This window comes from Mytilus californianus, unplaced genomic scaffold (assembly GCF_021869535.1).
Source record: "Mytilus californianus isolate M0D057914Y unplaced genomic scaffold, xbMytCali1.0.p SCAF_4, whole genome shotgun sequence".
In the NCBI taxonomy this organism is placed as follows: Eukaryota; Metazoa; Mollusca; class Bivalvia; order Mytilida; family Mytilidae; genus Mytilus; species Mytilus californianus.
In genome coordinates, this window is record NW_026262690.1 from 125,119,718 (window position 1) to 125,138,352 (window position 18,635).

The 18,635-nt window shown below is 31.7% G+C and overlaps 1 protein-coding gene and 1 long non-coding RNA gene across 7 annotated transcripts in view; one reads left to right on the top strand and one right to left on the bottom strand.

The window, feature by feature from the left end:
- LOC127739342 (uncharacterized) overlaps window positions 1-3,048 on the top strand; it is a 57,856-nt gene extending 54,808 nt beyond the window's left edge. For all 6 annotated transcript variants that reach the window (XM_052251020.1, XM_052251023.1, XM_052251024.1 and 3 more), the window contains one exon: window positions 120-3,048. The gene's annotated coding sequence lies outside the window, so the exon portion shown is untranslated. The remainder of the gene's footprint in view (window positions 1-119) is intronic.
- LOC127739354 (uncharacterized) lies at window positions 2,950-18,256 on the bottom strand. Its single transcript, XR_008000411.1, has 3 exons — window positions 17,784-18,256; window positions 3,326-3,988; window positions 2,950-3,205 (listed from the first exon to the last, which is right to left on the bottom strand). It is a non-coding gene; the product is annotated as an uncharacterized LOC127739354 (long non-coding RNA).
- Between the last annotated feature and the right edge of the window lie 379 nt (window positions 18,257-18,635).

The following is an 18,635-nucleotide window of genomic DNA, read 5'->3' on the forward strand; positions in this document are numbered from 1 at the left end:
AGCTGGCCCCTAAACAAAAATATGTACTAGTTCAGTAATAAATGTTTTATTACTTTTCAGAATTGTTTATTAATCTCTAGCTCACCAGCAAAATAATTTTTTTGCATTCCAAATTTCAGATAACAGCCTGGAGCAGATTGTCAGTTTACTTTTCGACGACTGATCTATAACAGATATGGTCCTTCCATATATATGATTTTCGCTATAGAGTTATCCCTGTTTGGAACTACTAATATCTATACTGCTGTATGTTAATTCTAGTTTTATTACGTTATATCTATTATGTAAACTCTAGTTTTCAAGTATGGTATCATTTATTTAAGTGTCTCTGTTTATTATCATTTAAACAAAATTACTCAATATCTTTTTATCATTTCAAAAAAAATTGTTTAATATTTTTTTTTTATCATTTAAAAGTGTCCAGTTCGACATGGTTTTAACATATCTGCTTCAGAAATATCAATTTAATAAATCATTTTATAAAAAAAAATGTCGTTCGAATAGAAATCATGAAATGTCAGCTTATTTTCCTTTGTAAAATTTTTTTGACAAAAGCAATAAATGTATTTATATTTACTGATTCATTTAAGAATTAAAAACTTTCAGTCAAACTGAAATTGAATAATTATGAATATATAAAAAGATTTAATATTTGCATGTCTTTTTGTTGTTAAAATAATTCTTCAAGAATTTCCTTTAAAGTTTTCTTTTTTATATGTCCATCTGTGATAAAAATTAATATAAATAATCAAATCACTTGTGAAAATCTTTGATTAATTTTCTTTAAAAAAAATTGTTTGGGGTGTTTATACATTTGAAATAAGGCTTACAACAACTAAAGATCTGAAAATATATATTTGAAAATGTTTTTATTTATTTTCATAATAATTATCAAGTTATCAAAACTATATTTTTTACCAATTACTATTAATTAGCATACCTTAATAAAATGTAAAAAAAATATGATTTTTTTTTTAAAAACAAATTTTTTTTTAAGTCCTTTCGTTATTTAAAAAAAAGTGCCTTTTACTTATACAAGTGGTTGTATTGTTATATCATGACAGTTTCATACTTATCTCTTGTTTATGTCACAAAGCATGTACATGTACCAATTTTCCTACATTTTTTAAAAATTTGAACAGAAGCTGTTTGAAAAACTGCTAGATATTGAAATGAAACTTGATCATCACATATTAAGATGGATACTACATATAAAAGGTTTTTTTAACAAAAAAATCTTAAAGAAACATGAAGTCATAAGTCATAACCATTTCATTAAAACTTGTGATAGGCAGATGTTTTTGTGTGAAAAGAGCCACAGATTTCCATACTTTCATGAAAAAAGGTACATGACATAGGTTTGGACTTTTAATAAAATTTATACTATAAATTGGTGCTTCACTTGCATTGTTATCTAACTTTTGCAGGTTTTGATGTTGTATTCTGCATGTAATTGCCAAACTGTTGTATAAAGTGTTCAGCAAATTATTGTTACAGCAAACTTGCCCCAATTGTTTGTTGTTAAAACTGTTATTGTGTGTTTTTTTACTATTTCTTTTTTTGCTTTATACCTTTTGTATTCTGATTCAGGGGATAAGCAAATAGAATTGTGCTGAAAAAATTATGAGAAATATAAGAATGAAAATTAAAAATGACTCATTTGCTTATCAGGTTATGAATTAGCTGTTGAAGAAATTTGTAAATGATGTTTTTACATGTAATTTTAAGTCAATGTGTTTTAGATTTTTTGTTGATGTAAACATAAAAGGTACACATGTGAAGAAATAGGTGGACAGCTTTCAGTTGCTTTTTATAAAAATGATGTTTATAAACATTTTATAAGCACAAAAAGTACCATTGTGATTTTTTTTTTAAATCTGAAATATGGTCCCTTATATTCTATTTTAAAAATTAATTTTATTTATTTGAATTTTAATATATAGAACAGGATTGTACATATTTAATTTTCAGAACCAACATCTAAGTTGAGGTTTTGCTATTTATTTCCTATTTATTTTAAATTCCAATTTTTTTTTTACTTCTAGTTTTTTACAAGCTTAAGATATCCAAAGATAATTGTATCAGAAAAGATGTGTGAAAAATGCTTTAGATCTGATTCAAACACTACATTAACATAGAAGAGACAAAAAAGAAACAAATTCATCATTTTATTGTAAATTGGAAGTTTATAAGGGCATTATTTAAAAGGTTTAAATTTATTGTATCATGCACATTTCATTATAAAATCTATCTCGATTCCAGTAAACAAAGAGAAGGTACGGTAAAAGCCATTATTTGGCCCCTCATAAATGCAAGATTGAAAAAATGTTCAATGTTAATTTTATTGATGAATAAATAGAACCAAATACCGGTAGTCTTTAAAAAAAAAAACCTGAATATTTGACCAAAAACCAAGAGAGGTTAAAAGAAGTTGAAAAATGAAGAAACAAAACAACCTCAAGAGATGCACACATTTATTTCTGACTTTACAGTAATACATTTGTACATCATATATATAATTCATACGTTTGGTCATTTAGTAAATCATGAGTCATATATTAAATGCAATTTGATATTATTACCACCAGATATTTTTGTGTTACTTTTTTTTTTTGTGTTAAAATTAACAAACATTGTTTTTTTTGGGTCAAATTTTCTTATGTTGTTGTATACATGAAAATTAGACTGGGATAGAACAACACAATTATCAGAGTTAAGCTATATTATTCTTATGGATCTTTATGGATATTTTGATTACAATAGCTTTAAAGAACATTAATAATGGACCTTTAGATAAAGATTTTGAGTTTTACATGTCTTGTCTCGTTAGGAGTGTTATACATAAGATCCACTATATAAGTAAAATTAGAGAGGAAAAAAAAAATGAAAAAGCATAAAAATGAAGAAAAAAAAATCATTAATACATACATATTTTTGAAGAGAAGTATATTTTATACTGGACAGATGGTATATTGCATTCCCTATCATCGGGTCACATCATATCTTTGGATATATTTTATCATTTGTAATAAAATACAACTGATAGTTTCTTCTTGTTTTATTATTTTTTATCTTTGAAAAAAACAACATGTTTGTTCTGTCCTTTCAAAGATATTGTCACTGTGAAGTATATAAACAAATGTCCTTTCAAAGATATCCTCTCTTAGAATGAAATATACAAACATTCTTTCCAATATATCGTCACCTACATATGTAGTAAAATATACAAATATCCTTTCCAAGATATCATCACATAATGAAATATACAAATATCCTTTCCATCATCTAATGAAATATACAAACATCCTTCCAAATATATTGTCACCTACACATGTAGTGAAATATACAAATATCCTTTTCAATATATTGTCACCTACACATGTAGTGAAATATACAAATATCCTTTCCAATATATTGTCACCTACACATGTAGTGAAATATACAAATATCCTTTCCAAGATAATGTCATCTAATGAAATATACTAAAGTCTTTTTCAAGATATTGTCACCTGGTAATATATTTACAAATGTCCTTTTAAGATAACTTCATCTAATGAAATATACAAGTCTTTTTCTAGATATCGTCACATAATTAAATATACAAATATCCTTTCCAAGATATCATCTAATAAAATATACAAGTCTTTTTCTAGATATCGTCACATAATTAAATATACAAATGTCCTTTTAAAGATATCTTTACCTGATGAAATATACAAGTCTTTTTCGAGATATGGTCACATAATTAAATATACAAATATCCTTTCCAAGATGTCATCTAATGAAATATACAAAAGTCTTTTTTAAGATAATGTCACCTTGCTATATATATACAAATGTCTGTTCCAAGATATGTCCCACTGGTCATTATACATATATTGATGGTGTCTATCATTGCCTATGTTATCCATAATTAAGTGTTTGGATTTAAAACACACCTCTTCTATGTCTTTGATCTGTCTATGGTTCTTCCTTGGAAGTTTCATTCCTACAAGAAGAAAAATATAAAATCATACATTCTGCCATGTTGGAGCAGATGAGGTAAGACTGCAGTGAATTGAGAAGCCAGAAATTCTGAAATTCTATTACTCCCTCTATATAAAAACAAGGAGATGTGGTATGATTGCCAATGAGACAACTATCCACCAAAGCTAAAATAGACGGCTATAGCCAATTGAAAGATAGAGATTAGGGAGTTTTTTCTGAACAGAATAGGGAGAAAAACAATTGCGTTTTAATTAAATACATTTCCCCACAACCACTCAGTAAATCAACAATCAAGTTTGACCAGACAACTGGTTCAAATTCATGAGAAAAGTTACACAGATTTTTCCCGACATTTTTCTGGTCATTGTCAAATTATTGTTTCAATCACATTGACCATTTTATACAGATAGCATGAAATCTGTAAAGATTGTTCATGTACACGGAATACCACTTTTGTAAGAATGTATAACACTAAACAATAGAATTTTAAAATAAGATATCATAAAAAGTGCTTTCAGACAATAAAAATTTGGGTCATGGTACTCGTTTTTCTTGCTGGAAAACAAAATAGGTAAATTTACTGTATATTCCTTTATAAAGTTATAATTATCTCCCCTTATACAGTTCAGTTTATAAAAAGTTGAATGAAACCAAAAATATTCTGTATTCGTAAACACAATCGTGGTTTTAAGATAAATCTCATAATTTTCTTTATTTCAACAAAAATCTTAAAAATGAACTGCATTCCTATCTCAAAATTTGCATATTTCATTAAGATCAAACCTATTGTTTTGTGCTATTTTACAATCCTAGATGGCAGAAGGCCCCGATCCATCTTAAATTGATATTTGTTTTTATAAACAAAAAACAAAAAACAGGTCTTAAGTTCATTGTCTATACACGATTATATCCATAGCTAATAGCTTTTCGCATTACGTCATATAAAATACCAAGATTTTGACATGATTATCCCTCTCGTAATGTTACATGTGTAAGCCATATTGCTAAACTCTGCCCGGTACGAAAATTGTGCAAAGGCATGTAGGAAGTTGCCTCTTTTTACAGACCGAAACATTATTATAAATATAATAAAAGACAAAAGAAACAAACAGAAAATTGAAAGTTCTCGTCTAGACCACGGGCACCTGTTATTACATTATACAACATGTCAACACCCCATGCACAATTTTTTTTCTCTCAGTATTTGGTTTAAATTTATATATTTTACTGCTGTGCACATTGCCATTTAAATGATACGAACAAAAATATTAGGGGGCCATCAGATTGGTTTTTGCAGTCTTAATAGTCCTAAATTGAATGATGCATGAAAAAACATGAAATTCAAATTCAAAGTGAATAAAATATGTTGTAGCAATGCTTTTTACGTGCATTCTATACATTTATATAGGCTGTTCATAATTTTTAAAATGATGGTATCCCTGATAAATAGGAATGACACATATTTCACTTTTTAGATATTCAGATTCAGTTTAACTAGTTCTAAATGCGTACCCGTTAAGCAACCAGCAATCAATCAATCTAAATGTGTTCCAAATTTCATAAAAATCCGAAACACCGTCATCTGAATTATGTACACTGTGGCTGTGTTTGGATATACGCCTAAGGCAGCCTATGGTTACCCATAGGTATCTTTGGGTACCAATGGTTTGATATTTTGATATATAGAATATCAAACCAAAGGTACCCATGGATAACCATAGGCCACCTCTGGCGTATATCCAAACACAGCCTGTGTCTATAATTTGAAATTATGGTGGTCGGTGTCGTAACCTAGTTCCTAGATCCTGTTTAGTGTCATTTTCAAGCTAGAACACTAGCTACATCTTTTCTGGAGATACGAGACAAAGCCGAGGACGCATTTAATGGCATGTTGCAAGTGTACTTTGATCGCAAAAAAGAACGAAATAAAGTCTTGGACAAATCATAATAATCAAGGATTTGTATATTAGTCTTACAATGGCTGTGTTTGGATATACGCCAGAGGTGGCCTATGGTTATCCATAGGTACCTTTGGTTTGATATTCTATATATCAAAATATCAAACCATGGGTACCCAAAGATACCTATGGGTAACCATAGGCTGCCTTAGGCGTATATCCAAACACAGCCTATAATAATATACAATGTACATTATATAATCTTCCCAAACAGGAAAAGACAAATATTAAATGTCAAAGTAATAAAAATTATCAGTTATGCAGAGTGCACTTTTAGTTTTAAGGAAATAAATTTAATCATTTTAATGTGAAAAATAGATCAAAGACTCAAATGGCCGGTTTGCGCAAATTGTTTCTTACTGAACATTTAATTATTTGAGGGCCTTGGTGACCGAGTGGTCATACAGTCAGGATTCTACTTTGTCAAAATTATCTCCCCATTACGCCAGTTCATTTTTACAATCGTAAAAATGGAAGCCATTGTAGGGATGACGCGCTGCCAATTTAGCTCTTGAAAACCGATAAATTTATCCACATAGCACCATTACGATCCTTATATGCCAGTTGTATTTTAAAAGACAAATGTATCTACTAGCTAATGAGCATCAGTTAATGTACTTGTCTACATTCAGTCAACTTAAAACTATTGTCTGATCGGTTGTCAGGTGGAATTTTCGAAAATTCATAAACATTTAAAAAAAATTCTAATTCAATATTTCGTGGAAGGGCAGACTAAAAATTTTCAGTGGTTGAAGACTATAAACCCTAGATATCACACACAAAATATGAAGTTTTTTTCGAAGATATGCATTTTTAAGATCCAACTTAAAAGTCTGTCGTCAAGTATTTTTAGTAAAAATTTGTTATTCGAACACACCTATTCTGTTTCTGTGATTCATTAGAAAGGTATTTCACTTGACCCATATATTTCATTTTTTTAGTACTGTGAATTTTCGATGTTATAAAGTCAACATGTAGCCTTGATATATAAAAATGATAGAATCTGAAGCGAGATGATGTATCAAATACTTTTGCTTTTTACGTTTTCAAGGCAAAATATTCAACTCAAACACGCCCTAACATTAAAAGGTGCACTCGATTTTCTCTTTTCGATGCAATTGTTACCCATTTTTTTGAATTATTTCTTGAGTCACATAATGGAAGGGCAGAAACGAAAATTAAAGAACAAATAGATTGATATGTTCTCCGTCCGTGGTTTTTTTTTTTTTTTAAATCGGAGGTTATGCATTTTTTAGATCCAACTGAATAGACACCCATGTCGTGGACTTGATATCTAATTGTTCTGCTTAATTATGTAACAGATAAATTGAAAACTTATGCAAATGGTGTTTTTATGATAAAATACTTCGTAATTTAGCCGAAACTGTCATTTTATTTATTTCTATTAACTTTTAAAATTTTTGTTACTATAGTAAACATTACAGTAAGCATTTATCGCCTTCTCTAACAAAGAGCTTCGATTCTTTTGTTCTATTTCAACTGGGTTTCCGCCTGCATAAGTACTATTGTATCACTAGCCTGTCAACACTGAGATTGTGGCTGTGTTTGGATATATGCCTAAGGCAGCCTATGGTTACCCATAGGTATCTTTGGGTACCCATGGTTTGATATTTTGATATATAGAATATCAAACCAAAGGTACCTGTGGATAACCATAGGCCACCTCTGGCGTATATCCAAACACAGCCTGTGAGTTCGAATCCCGCACGTGGCAGGTGCGTTCGACTTTAATCTTTAATTGCCTAGGATTGTAAAAGAGAGGCGAAAGATACCAAAGGGACATTTAAACTCATAAGTCGAAAATAAAGTGACAACGCCATGGCTAAAAAAAACCAACAGACAAACAATTGTACACAAAACACAACATAGAAAACTAAAGAATGTGAAGTCATATGTTATAGGACCATGTTATAGGACACTACATATGTTATATGACTATACCTATGTTATAGGACTACTCCTATGTTACAGGACTATGTTATAGAGTAAGTTTCCCTACCAAAGGTCGATGATTCTCTCCGGGCACTCCGGCTTCTTCCACCAATAAAAACTGACCGCCACGAAATAGCCAATATTTGGCGTTAAACACCAATCAATCAATCAATCAATCAATCAATAATTGTTAAACTTTGAAAAATGACCAAGTCTGGAAAAAAAGAGAAAAATTCCTCAAACAATTCCATAGTAATAGTTGCACAACTACAACAAATGTGCAATCTTCCCATGAAGTTTCAGGGTTCTGGGTTGAAAACTGTAGGAGAAGTTTCAGGGTTCTGGGTTGAAAACTGTAGGAGAAGTTTCAGGGTTCTGGGTTGAAAACTGTAGGAGAAGTTTCAGTGTTCTGGGTTGAAAACTGTAGGAGAAGTTTCAGGGTTCTGGGTTGAAACTGTAGGAGAAGTTGATTACACAAAACTTGTACACTTTCATAAAATTTGCTGAAAAAAGACTAGGTTTTTAAGTCTGGAAAATGAGAAAAAAAACTCAAACAATTCCATAAAAGCAGGTGCACGACTTCAACATATGTGCAGTCTTCTTGAGAAGTTTCAAGGATCTGGGTTGAAAACTGTAGAAGAAGTTGATTACACTAAACTTGTAATCTTTCATAAATTTAATTTTTGCAGAACAAATGACTAAGTACGGAAAAATGAGAAAAAAAACTTCTCAAACAATTCCATAACCATGATAAAAGCAGGCGCACGAGTTCAGAATATATGTGAAATCTTCCTGTAATGTTTCAGGGATCTGGGTAAAAGACTGTAGGAGGAATCAATGACACAAATTAGCTACCCACTGCCCGACAGCCTGTCCTCCTGTCCGACGTACATCGCCATTATACTATTAGCAGCTTTTGAACTTCGTCCAAACCGGCCAAAAATATGCCCTGCGTTTCTATCTGAGAAAACTTTCTACTTCTGGTTTTTATGGCGGCAAAAGATACTCGTGTTCTTTATCAAAAGATGTGAGGCCAGTTTACAAAATGCATTAGTTTTACTCACAGGGTAACAAATATTACAAACTCAAAAAGAGTCGAAACCTACTGCATATAAAAGAGACAATATTATATCAGCATTTTCGACAGTTTTACATTTTTCCCTACGTGTTGCGGTTGACAATTTTGATCGAACAAAATTTTAAATATTGCATGTTTTTGTCAAATTTTGCATCGAAGGACATCGCAAATCAAAAACAATTAATTTGTATGTGAAACACAAACATATGTTGGTGCTGGTTAAAAATACCTTTTTATTTTTGGGATAATAATTACAAATAAGAATGTAAGTAAATATTAAAAGAAGACATTTGTATGTATTGTCCATAGGGTCCTTTGTTAAACTGAGTTCACCGCTGGCAGCCATCTTGGATGATTGATTGGCTACAAAGTAACAACACTTGGCAAGCACCTCATTAGGAACATTCATGCCATGTTTGGTTTCATTCCATTCAGTGGTTCTCTAAAAGAAAAAAAAATGTATATATTTTCCATAGGGTCCTATGTTAAACTAAGTCCCCGCTGGTGGCCATCTTGGATGATTGATCGCCTACAAAGTTACAACACTTGGTCAGCACCTCATAAGGAACATTCGTGCCATGTTTGGTTTCATTCCATTATGTGGTTCTCTAAAAGAAGACAATTGTATGTATTATCCATAGGTTCCTATGTTAAACGAAGTCCCCCGCTGGTGGCCATTCAGTGGTTCTCTAAAAGAAGACATATGTATATATTGTCCATAGGGTCCTATGTTGAAGGAAGTCCCTAGGACTATGTTATAGGACTATACATATGTTATAGGACTACATCTATGTTACATGACTATGTCATAGGACTACACCTATGTTACATGACTATGTTATAGGACTACACCTATGTTATAGGACTACACCTATGTTATAGGACTACACATCTCCTGTAAAATTAAGAATTGCCAAAGACAAAATTTTAATATAACATGTGTATTTATTTTTTAAACACGAAAAATATCAAGACATCGTAAACATTTACTTTCTACTTTGTTTGGTAACACTGGAACTATAGAAGAAGAAGCAGAATTATTTATTCCAATTAAGGCTCCCGAAGGGCATAACACATTTGACATGACAATAACATCAATTATACGAGATTAAAACAAATAACATTCAATAAAACCGAATGATGAAGAGCTTAAATCTCTTAGGTAAATATTTAAGCAGTTCAAGCTTTCAAAAAAACAAAGCAAGTGTGGCTGATATTAGGTTTATAATAATACAGAAATATATGAAATACATATAAAAGGTTGTCTAGCCCAGAAGATTCAACATGTTTACAGTCCTCCCCGTGTCAGCAGCAATTAAGTAAGATAACAGTGTGGTATCCTAAATGCAGCTGACACCAGGGGATGATAACTTAAAGACTGACTGGCATGCTAAACATATATGTGGAAAATGTCTTTGACATACCTGTATCAAAAACATAAAAGGTATCAGCGAAGCTATAGGTAACTTGAATGCAGCTGACACCAAGGGAAGATGTCATTAGGATATAAGAACATTTTTATCATGTATTCTATAGAAAAAAAAACACACAAAAAAACGTACTATTAATCGGTATATATCTTCCATTTTATTTTATTTTTTATTTTGTAAGAACTATTATGTGTGACAAATCAATAAGTATATACAGCCAAAATTTAACACGTGTATGCATATAATAATCTTAAGGCAGATATTTGTGTATACTATTTCATATTATTTTAAGAAAATCAACATTTTCTACACTAAAAAGTCAACTGTTCAAATTATTAAGTATTAACTTTTGCAATGCTAGGCAATAAATCGCCTATTTCATCCGTAAATTTTGTGCAATCGAAAAGAAAATGAGCTTTATGTTCAACAGCACCGGACTTACATTTATTACATATTCTGCTGTTTCTGGGATTACCTTAATTGATATCTACCCAGATCTATGTGTAAACTATATGATGAAAAACATCACCTTGTAAATCTTCAAAATTTTTAATCAACGAGAAATAGTTCTCAAAACCAAAATATTTATATAAGATATGTTTTCAGTTTAACCGTCAGAACATTTGTCTAACGGGTTTTCCAATACCTAACGAACACTGTGATAGCTGGTTTTGGATATACTTCTTCAATTTGTAAATAGACTCATAAACAGAAATATTTCTTGTATTTGTAGGCCTACAATCAATTCAAAGTAACTTCAATATAACATTTATTGAACCATACCATGATGTTTCTATATATCTTCAGTTTCGTATGTCAACGAACAATTTGACTATATGTTTTTTCTTCCATTTAATATTATTACCACTAAAAATTTCTTGCAATACGATTTTTTTCTGTGTCATAGGAGGGGTGTTATTTAATTAATAAACATCGTCTTATATTTCATTTATTATTATTTTTGAGATAGCCTGCTAATTGGGGGCAAGAGCAGGAGGTTGTGGGTTTGATACTTGTCCGTGTCAAACTAAGCAATTCCCGTTTTCCCATTAAGGCATTTGGGAAATATTACAGACTTGGTCGCACGATGTAGGATATATGTCCGTTTGATTTCTTGAAATATAAACAATTTTACATTAGATTTTTTAATTACATGTTTTTTTTTTCAATGTATCTTTAATTACACAGTATACAACCTCAGTGAATTTCAAACGAAAGAAACTGGATGTAAAATAAGCTATATATACCTTAAATTGCTGTGTGTTTGTTTATTCCACATTGGCTAGAGGTGTAGGGGCAGGATTAAGATCTCACAAAACATTTTATCCCCACCGCATTTTTGCGCCTGTCCCAAGTCATGAACCTCTAGCCTCTGTTAGTCTTGTGTGTGTGGTTTTTTTTTAAATTTTGGTTCATTTGTATGTTTCGAAGTTAAGTGTGGCGTCCATTTCGCTGAACTAGTAAACATTATTGTTTAGGGCCATATTGGTGGCCTTGGGCTGTCTTCTGCTCTTTGGTCGGGTTGTTGTATCTTTGACACATCCCCTGTTTCTATACTCTATTTGCCACACATACAATTTGTAATAAACTATTTTTAAAGAGTAATGGAAATGAAAAAAAGTTTGTACCATGTTTTGAAGCGCACTGTTATTTTGTGCGTTCTTTTTTTTTTTTTTAATTCTGGGTCAGTTTCCAGGTCACTAGTAAAGCAATGCTGGTATTATATTAAACTGACATAAATGTTTCCGTGCATGCAAGATAATCCATTGGACGTTCAACATCCATCAATATATAAGCTAAAAGTGTGGACACATAAGTAAGCCTCGACAGATTATTGCTTCTTTGTACAATTGTGTATTCATCGTCATTAGTTAGGTAACTCATTTTCAAGAATTTCATGAAGTTCTGAATTACGGGGGATCCTTTTCTGTATTCTTTGATTTTATAAGCCATTTTTCTTTATTATTATTTTTTTTTTTTTTGGCCAATTATTCTCTCCAATGGGTCTTCAATACAGCGAGAAAATCCCGCACCCGGAGGCCGGCTTCAGCTGCATTGCAGTGAGGTAACCAGAGATCGAGTTTATAAAAAATAACACTATGATTAAATGAGTAGTATTTTTAAGTTAAATGCCTGTCCTCAATTTTTAGTTAGATTCCAAATTTACCGCATTTTATCCCGGTCGATCAACTTAGCATAGAGTACCTGTTAGATTTATTGTTTAATCGTTCATGTCATGAATATACACGAAATACTTGTCACTGGACGTTAGGCAAAACAATCATCAATGAACCATATATAATAGTCAATGAGATCAGCACTATAGAATGTAAAAGAAAGGATATAAATCATTCATTACAAGATCCATATGGCAAAATCAAAGGTACTTTATTCAAATGATTTGCACCACGTGACTTTGTCCCTTTTGATCAAATTACCTCCCTTAGCTTAAGATTGAAAATATAATTTATTTTAGATTTGCGGGTAATCACGTCCTTTTCCGTCATGTATCTAAAACTAATGTATCTTTAAAAACTTCCTTTGGCGGATATTTACAAAAAATGATGTGTATTTCTAAGGGAAAATGCTTAAAATTTGACTTTTTATGAAATGGGAAGGTTGAAATCATCATTTTTTGAAAAGAATTTGGCCGAAAACTTAAGAAAGCAGGTAAGTTAAAAGTTATTTAACTTTAAAATTCAACCTACAAGGTGTTTCCCTATATGCGAACAAATCATGAACAATATCTTCTTGCATATGTATTTCTGTTTTGAATCTTGCTATTTTACGATTTTCCGTCATTTTATATGATCTTATAAAGCAATTATACTATGACTACGCTTCCGATTTTTAAACTAAAAAGGCCGAAAGATTTCAGAGTAGACAATGTCCATTTGTACACGGACAGAAGCCTAAAAACATGTACAATTCACCTATATGCGAACAAATTGTTCATTCGAGATAGGTATTGGCATATTGGCATTTTTATTTAAGGGGCTTATATAATCCTATTGCAATGGCTGCCGTCATGATAAGGCAAAATGGCCGCTATGCAAATTAGCAAATTACCCCAAATTTTGCCATATGCACAACGCCCACACGAAAAACCAAAATCAAAGGAACAGCGCTTTTATTTCTGTTAAGAGCTCGTAGTGTGTTCCAGATGAGACTAGTCACGTGATATCAAATATCTCATTTATCATCAAAGAACAAGTTTTAATGTGATTCGTATTTTGCATTTTGAAAGACACAATTATAGATGTATAAATCTATAAGATACATGTTTTCAAATTATTTATTTATTTTACTATTTGTGTCTAGTTGAATTGTAAGTTGTGTTGCATGTGTTTCTTTGTTTAACTTTGGTTTGTTTGGGTTTCACACAATTCCCCAACTTATAATTTAGATTTTCTAAGGCGTATAAAAATGAAATAGTCTAAAATGTCAGACACAGAACAAAAAACAATCAAATGCATTACATAAAAACTTTTTCTTTCTTTTTGACACTTTTTTCGGGGGGGGAGGGGGGGGGGGGGGGTGTAGGGCTGTAGGACTGGGTTGTCTCATTTAGTGACGTGAAGCAATATTTACTGTCAATATTTAAAAACGAAGCATTTATAATGGGTAGTTTGGGAGAAGAATAACAACCACATATTTTTTTTTTTACCTATTAGCAATTTGAATAAGTTACTTAATGATTTATACAAACTTACCTATTGTTTCCAAATTGCCTGCATTTACCCACACACGGGTCCCAGAAAAATAGATAATAAACTCCAAGAATAATAGCAGAAAGAGAAACACACAAAAGATAAACAAAAACCGTTAGAGTTCTAACCCATGGGGTCTTAAATGTCCACTCAGTCCTATTGTGATGGTAGTGTGCTGTCATACTTTTATTACCACGATGTTTGCCGTTCGGAAATTTGTCAGCATCCATACTGGTACCTCAACTGGTATCTAGCATCACATGGTGTAAAATGATACCAGTCAAAAGGATTGGTCATGCAATAATAACTTTGGGCAACAGATAATTATGATTGTATTGTTTCTAACATCCATACAGACAATTATTATTGATCAAGAACAAACAAGATTGACATCAAATTTCATTGACTTCCGTGTTTTGCTAACAAGAACAACTATGCTAAGTCGTTTGTGATTGTAACACAATTATCTTGGAATACACAGCCACCGTGTGTTTAATGTAATTATTGGAATTACATTTGGTTTATAATCATTTCATTATTTCAATCAATGCAATCGCCTTAATCCTTTCGAACTGAACAATTAAGATTACGTATTCGAGTATTGCCGACTGATCAACTGAACAATTTCTACAATAACTACGACTAATATCTGCGTCTGTGAAACTTCATTTACCATAAGAAAGTTCTATAAATTACATTTTTGCCAATCTTAAACCTGTGTAAAATCATTTCTGAAGCATTATCAGTTCAAAACAGCATCATGAGAATAGAGACTTTCTCTCTCATTAGGCCAAATAAAATATACCCGCGTTTAATATCACCTGGTGAAACAAATTAGAGTCGGCATGTAGGGATTTTTTAAACTTTAAATGGTTTTTTTTTTACCTAGAATTCATTGAGGGAAGCTAGTGACTTCAATACTGATAATTAATTGAAAGTTATTTTAAAAATTGGAATAGGAGGTTAAAAAAGGATAGGTCGGATGACAGTAAACACACATACTTTTTATTTTGGCCTTACCAATATGCTGTTGACTTCTGTAGCGGAGAATTTTGAGAAACATTAATCTTGTCATCTGCAAAGAATGTTTTTGTAATATTGAGATTCCCTTGTTAATATGATTGTGATCAATGGAAACTAGAAGAATACCGATATTGTATTACATCAAGTGATAAACCCATTAAGATTTGAAAGACAATATAATAATGTAATTATAGATTCGATTGTCATTTAACAATCCCCTGATTCTGTTCTGATTTCCACAAAGTATCCGTTATAGCAATCTTATTTACATTTATATATACAAAAGAGATGTGGTCAATTTATCCTGGAATTTGTTCCACTCCGTCGCATAATAATTCCGAAAGGATAAGAAACCTTTGTAAGTTTTGAATATAAAAGAGTTTAACATCAAACTGTAACGTTTTTTTTTTAAATAAAAGTTAACACATCCATAAAACTATAATGTCACTAGAAGACACATGCGAAATGGCGGTCATTAATTTATATTTATCTGCAAAATTTGTATTGTCAACTAATAAAGCTTATGTTAATTGTAATAACTACTGTTGAAGCCAGTGAGCCTTTTTCGTCAAGTTCAATTGCTTATTCCGTTACAATGGATTTAATGTTGTTAGACCAAATGTATTTTTATTTTTAGAATGTAGTTGTGCGCTGTTATTTGAAATATTTGATTAAATTTGGGTCTTTTCTTGTTCGTTTTGGTACGTTGTTGTGTCTTGTTGTTTGGAAACATTTTTTAGTCATTATTTAGATGATGCATGAAGTAAGTTGAACACGAACGAGACAATTCAGAATATAAAGATCTAGTTAGTTTCTTTGTTCGTACCCAAAAACGAAAATAACGTCAAGTAATTGGATGAATTTCTATTGTTGGGATTTTGTGTACAATTTTGAAAATATTACCTAGAATGCATTAGATTCCGAAAAGGCGAATTATAAAGAGTAAAATACTGACACCGGATCGAGTCTACGATTGCAAGAAATTTTGAAAAATTATATATTCAAGAAGTATAGATTCCACACTGTACTTTGCTTTTGATGATAAATTTTATATATGCAAAGTTTACGTGTTGTTAATAAAAAAAAATGGCACCGAAGGAATATTAAAGGACTTTCTGAAAGTGGTCTTAGTGTCGGAAATTGATTCCGAGGAAATTGACCCCATCTCTTTATTTGATGCTGGTTTGATACACAGTTTTGGCTTATGAATCCCAGTTATTGTCAAATTAACCTATTACATGTACGTCTGTTTTGGTTCCTCGTCCAATTTTGTCAATATAACGGAGCTATAGTCATCAGTCATACAAGTAGGGGGTTTAGCTAGCTATATAACAAGGTTTAACCCACCATTTTCAGAAAAATGCCTGTACCAAATCAGGATCTCAGGTGCCCCGGAAGAGTAAGAAGATCCTGCTCCACTTGTGGCACCCGTCGTGATTTTCATGTAAGGACAAACCAGGTGATAAGTCTAATTCGGTAGGTTATATCAGGAGAAAAGGTTGACGGGATTGTGGTTGCGACGATTGGAACATATCAGTCATTTGTGAAACATATATTCCATAACGGTCAACCAACTCTTGATGGCGTCCGTAAAATTTTCGAAGGGATGATTTGATTGTTTGAACCTTATTTAATCAATCAATTTGATTGGTTACTTTGACAGGGTATATGACCCCCATATCCCCTGTGAACAAAAAACAATAATACATATAAAAATAAATGTTGAAATCAGGGTACTCATTGTTTCGGAGGATCTAAATATATGTAATACCGGTGTTAGGAATTCTATTGTGTATCTTTCTATTTTTTAATAACACTGTTCTACTTGATTATTTAAGATTATAACTATAAAAAAAATGTGTGCCTACCTTAGCCTTTTCTATTGACAACAAGGAGACCTCCATCCGATAGAGCAGGATCTAAAACACTGGTTGGGAATATGAGCATGTTGCATCCATTGTGAAGATCCCGAATAACTTATAGTATTTTCTAGCACTTTTCACTTTCGTTTATGTGAGTTTTATAAAGGTTCAAACAATCAAAAATATATATTTCATACTCTGCTCTGTACCCCCTTTTAATTCTGAATTTGTTATCTAATATATTTTCATAAGAATTTCTATCACATACAACATCAACCCTCGAGTTTTCGGTCCTCTGAATAATATAAGTAATACCGGTGTTAGGGATTCTATTGTGTATCTTTCTATTTTTAATAATAAAATTGAGAATGGAAATGGGGAATGTGTCAAAGAGACAACAAACCGACCATAGAGCAGACAACAGCCGAAGGCCACCAATGGGTCTTCAATGCAGCGAGAAACTCCCGTACCCGGAGGCGTCCTTCAGCTGGCCCCTAAACAAATATGTATACTAGTTCAGTGATAATGGACGTCATACTAAACTCCAAATTATACACAAGAAACTAAAATTAAAAATGATACAAGACTAACAAAGGCCAGAGGCTCCTGACTTGGGACAGGCGCAAAAATGCGGCGGGGTTAAACATGTTTTTTGAGATCTCAACCCTCCCCCTATACCTCTAGCCAATGTAGAAAAAACAAACGTACAACAGTACGCACAGTAGAACACTGTTCTACCTGATTATTTAAGATTATAACTATAAAAAAAAATGTGTGCCTACCTCAGCCTTTTCTGTTCACAACAAGGAGACCTCCATCCGATAGAGCAGCCCCAACCTCGTTTTCAGTCAAACTTATATCAAATATCTTTGGAATTGGAGTCCAGAATATATAATAATATACTGATAATACTAAGGTACTTAATGAAACGGTACACAGATATAAGATTACAACGAAAAATCTCGTCCATTTTCTTTTAATATCGTCACAGTGTAAGTCCCTATTTGACCTTTTTCCAGTTCGTACTATAGATTCTCTATTATTATGATCAATTTCCATTTTGCTGACGTAAAGTGATATATTGGTGCTTTATTTAGAGTACCTTCTTGTTCAACTATACCACTTAAGCTTGTCCTCTCCCATTACATCAACGGATAGAGCAAACTAGATAAAGGATTGGGTACCAGTTTACACAACTTCGTGGCTGATATGTCGTCTAAAGATTACGTTATTTTGACATCTGTTGCAACATCCATTGTTGGGGATTTTTCTTATTGTATCAGTTTTATATCAATGTTATCAATAATCAATTTATTGTAATTATATTCTTGGAATATTATACTGTCAATATATATAATTTCCCAGGTAGATTATAGCTGTTGAAACATGAACATTTTTTGTCATGAAAAGGTAGGCCATTTGGGTTACCATATCTCGTCTTTGCTGTAATCTGAAGTAAATTAAGAGGAATTGGATGAAGAAATAAAACTTTTTAACCTCAGTATAGTCGACTATACTGTAGTATTGGTTTTTCTCATTGTTGAAGGCCGCATATATAGTGGCCTATAATTGCTTACAGCTACCAAGTCAGGAATATGACAGTTGTCTTCCATTCGTTTGATGTGTTTGAGCTT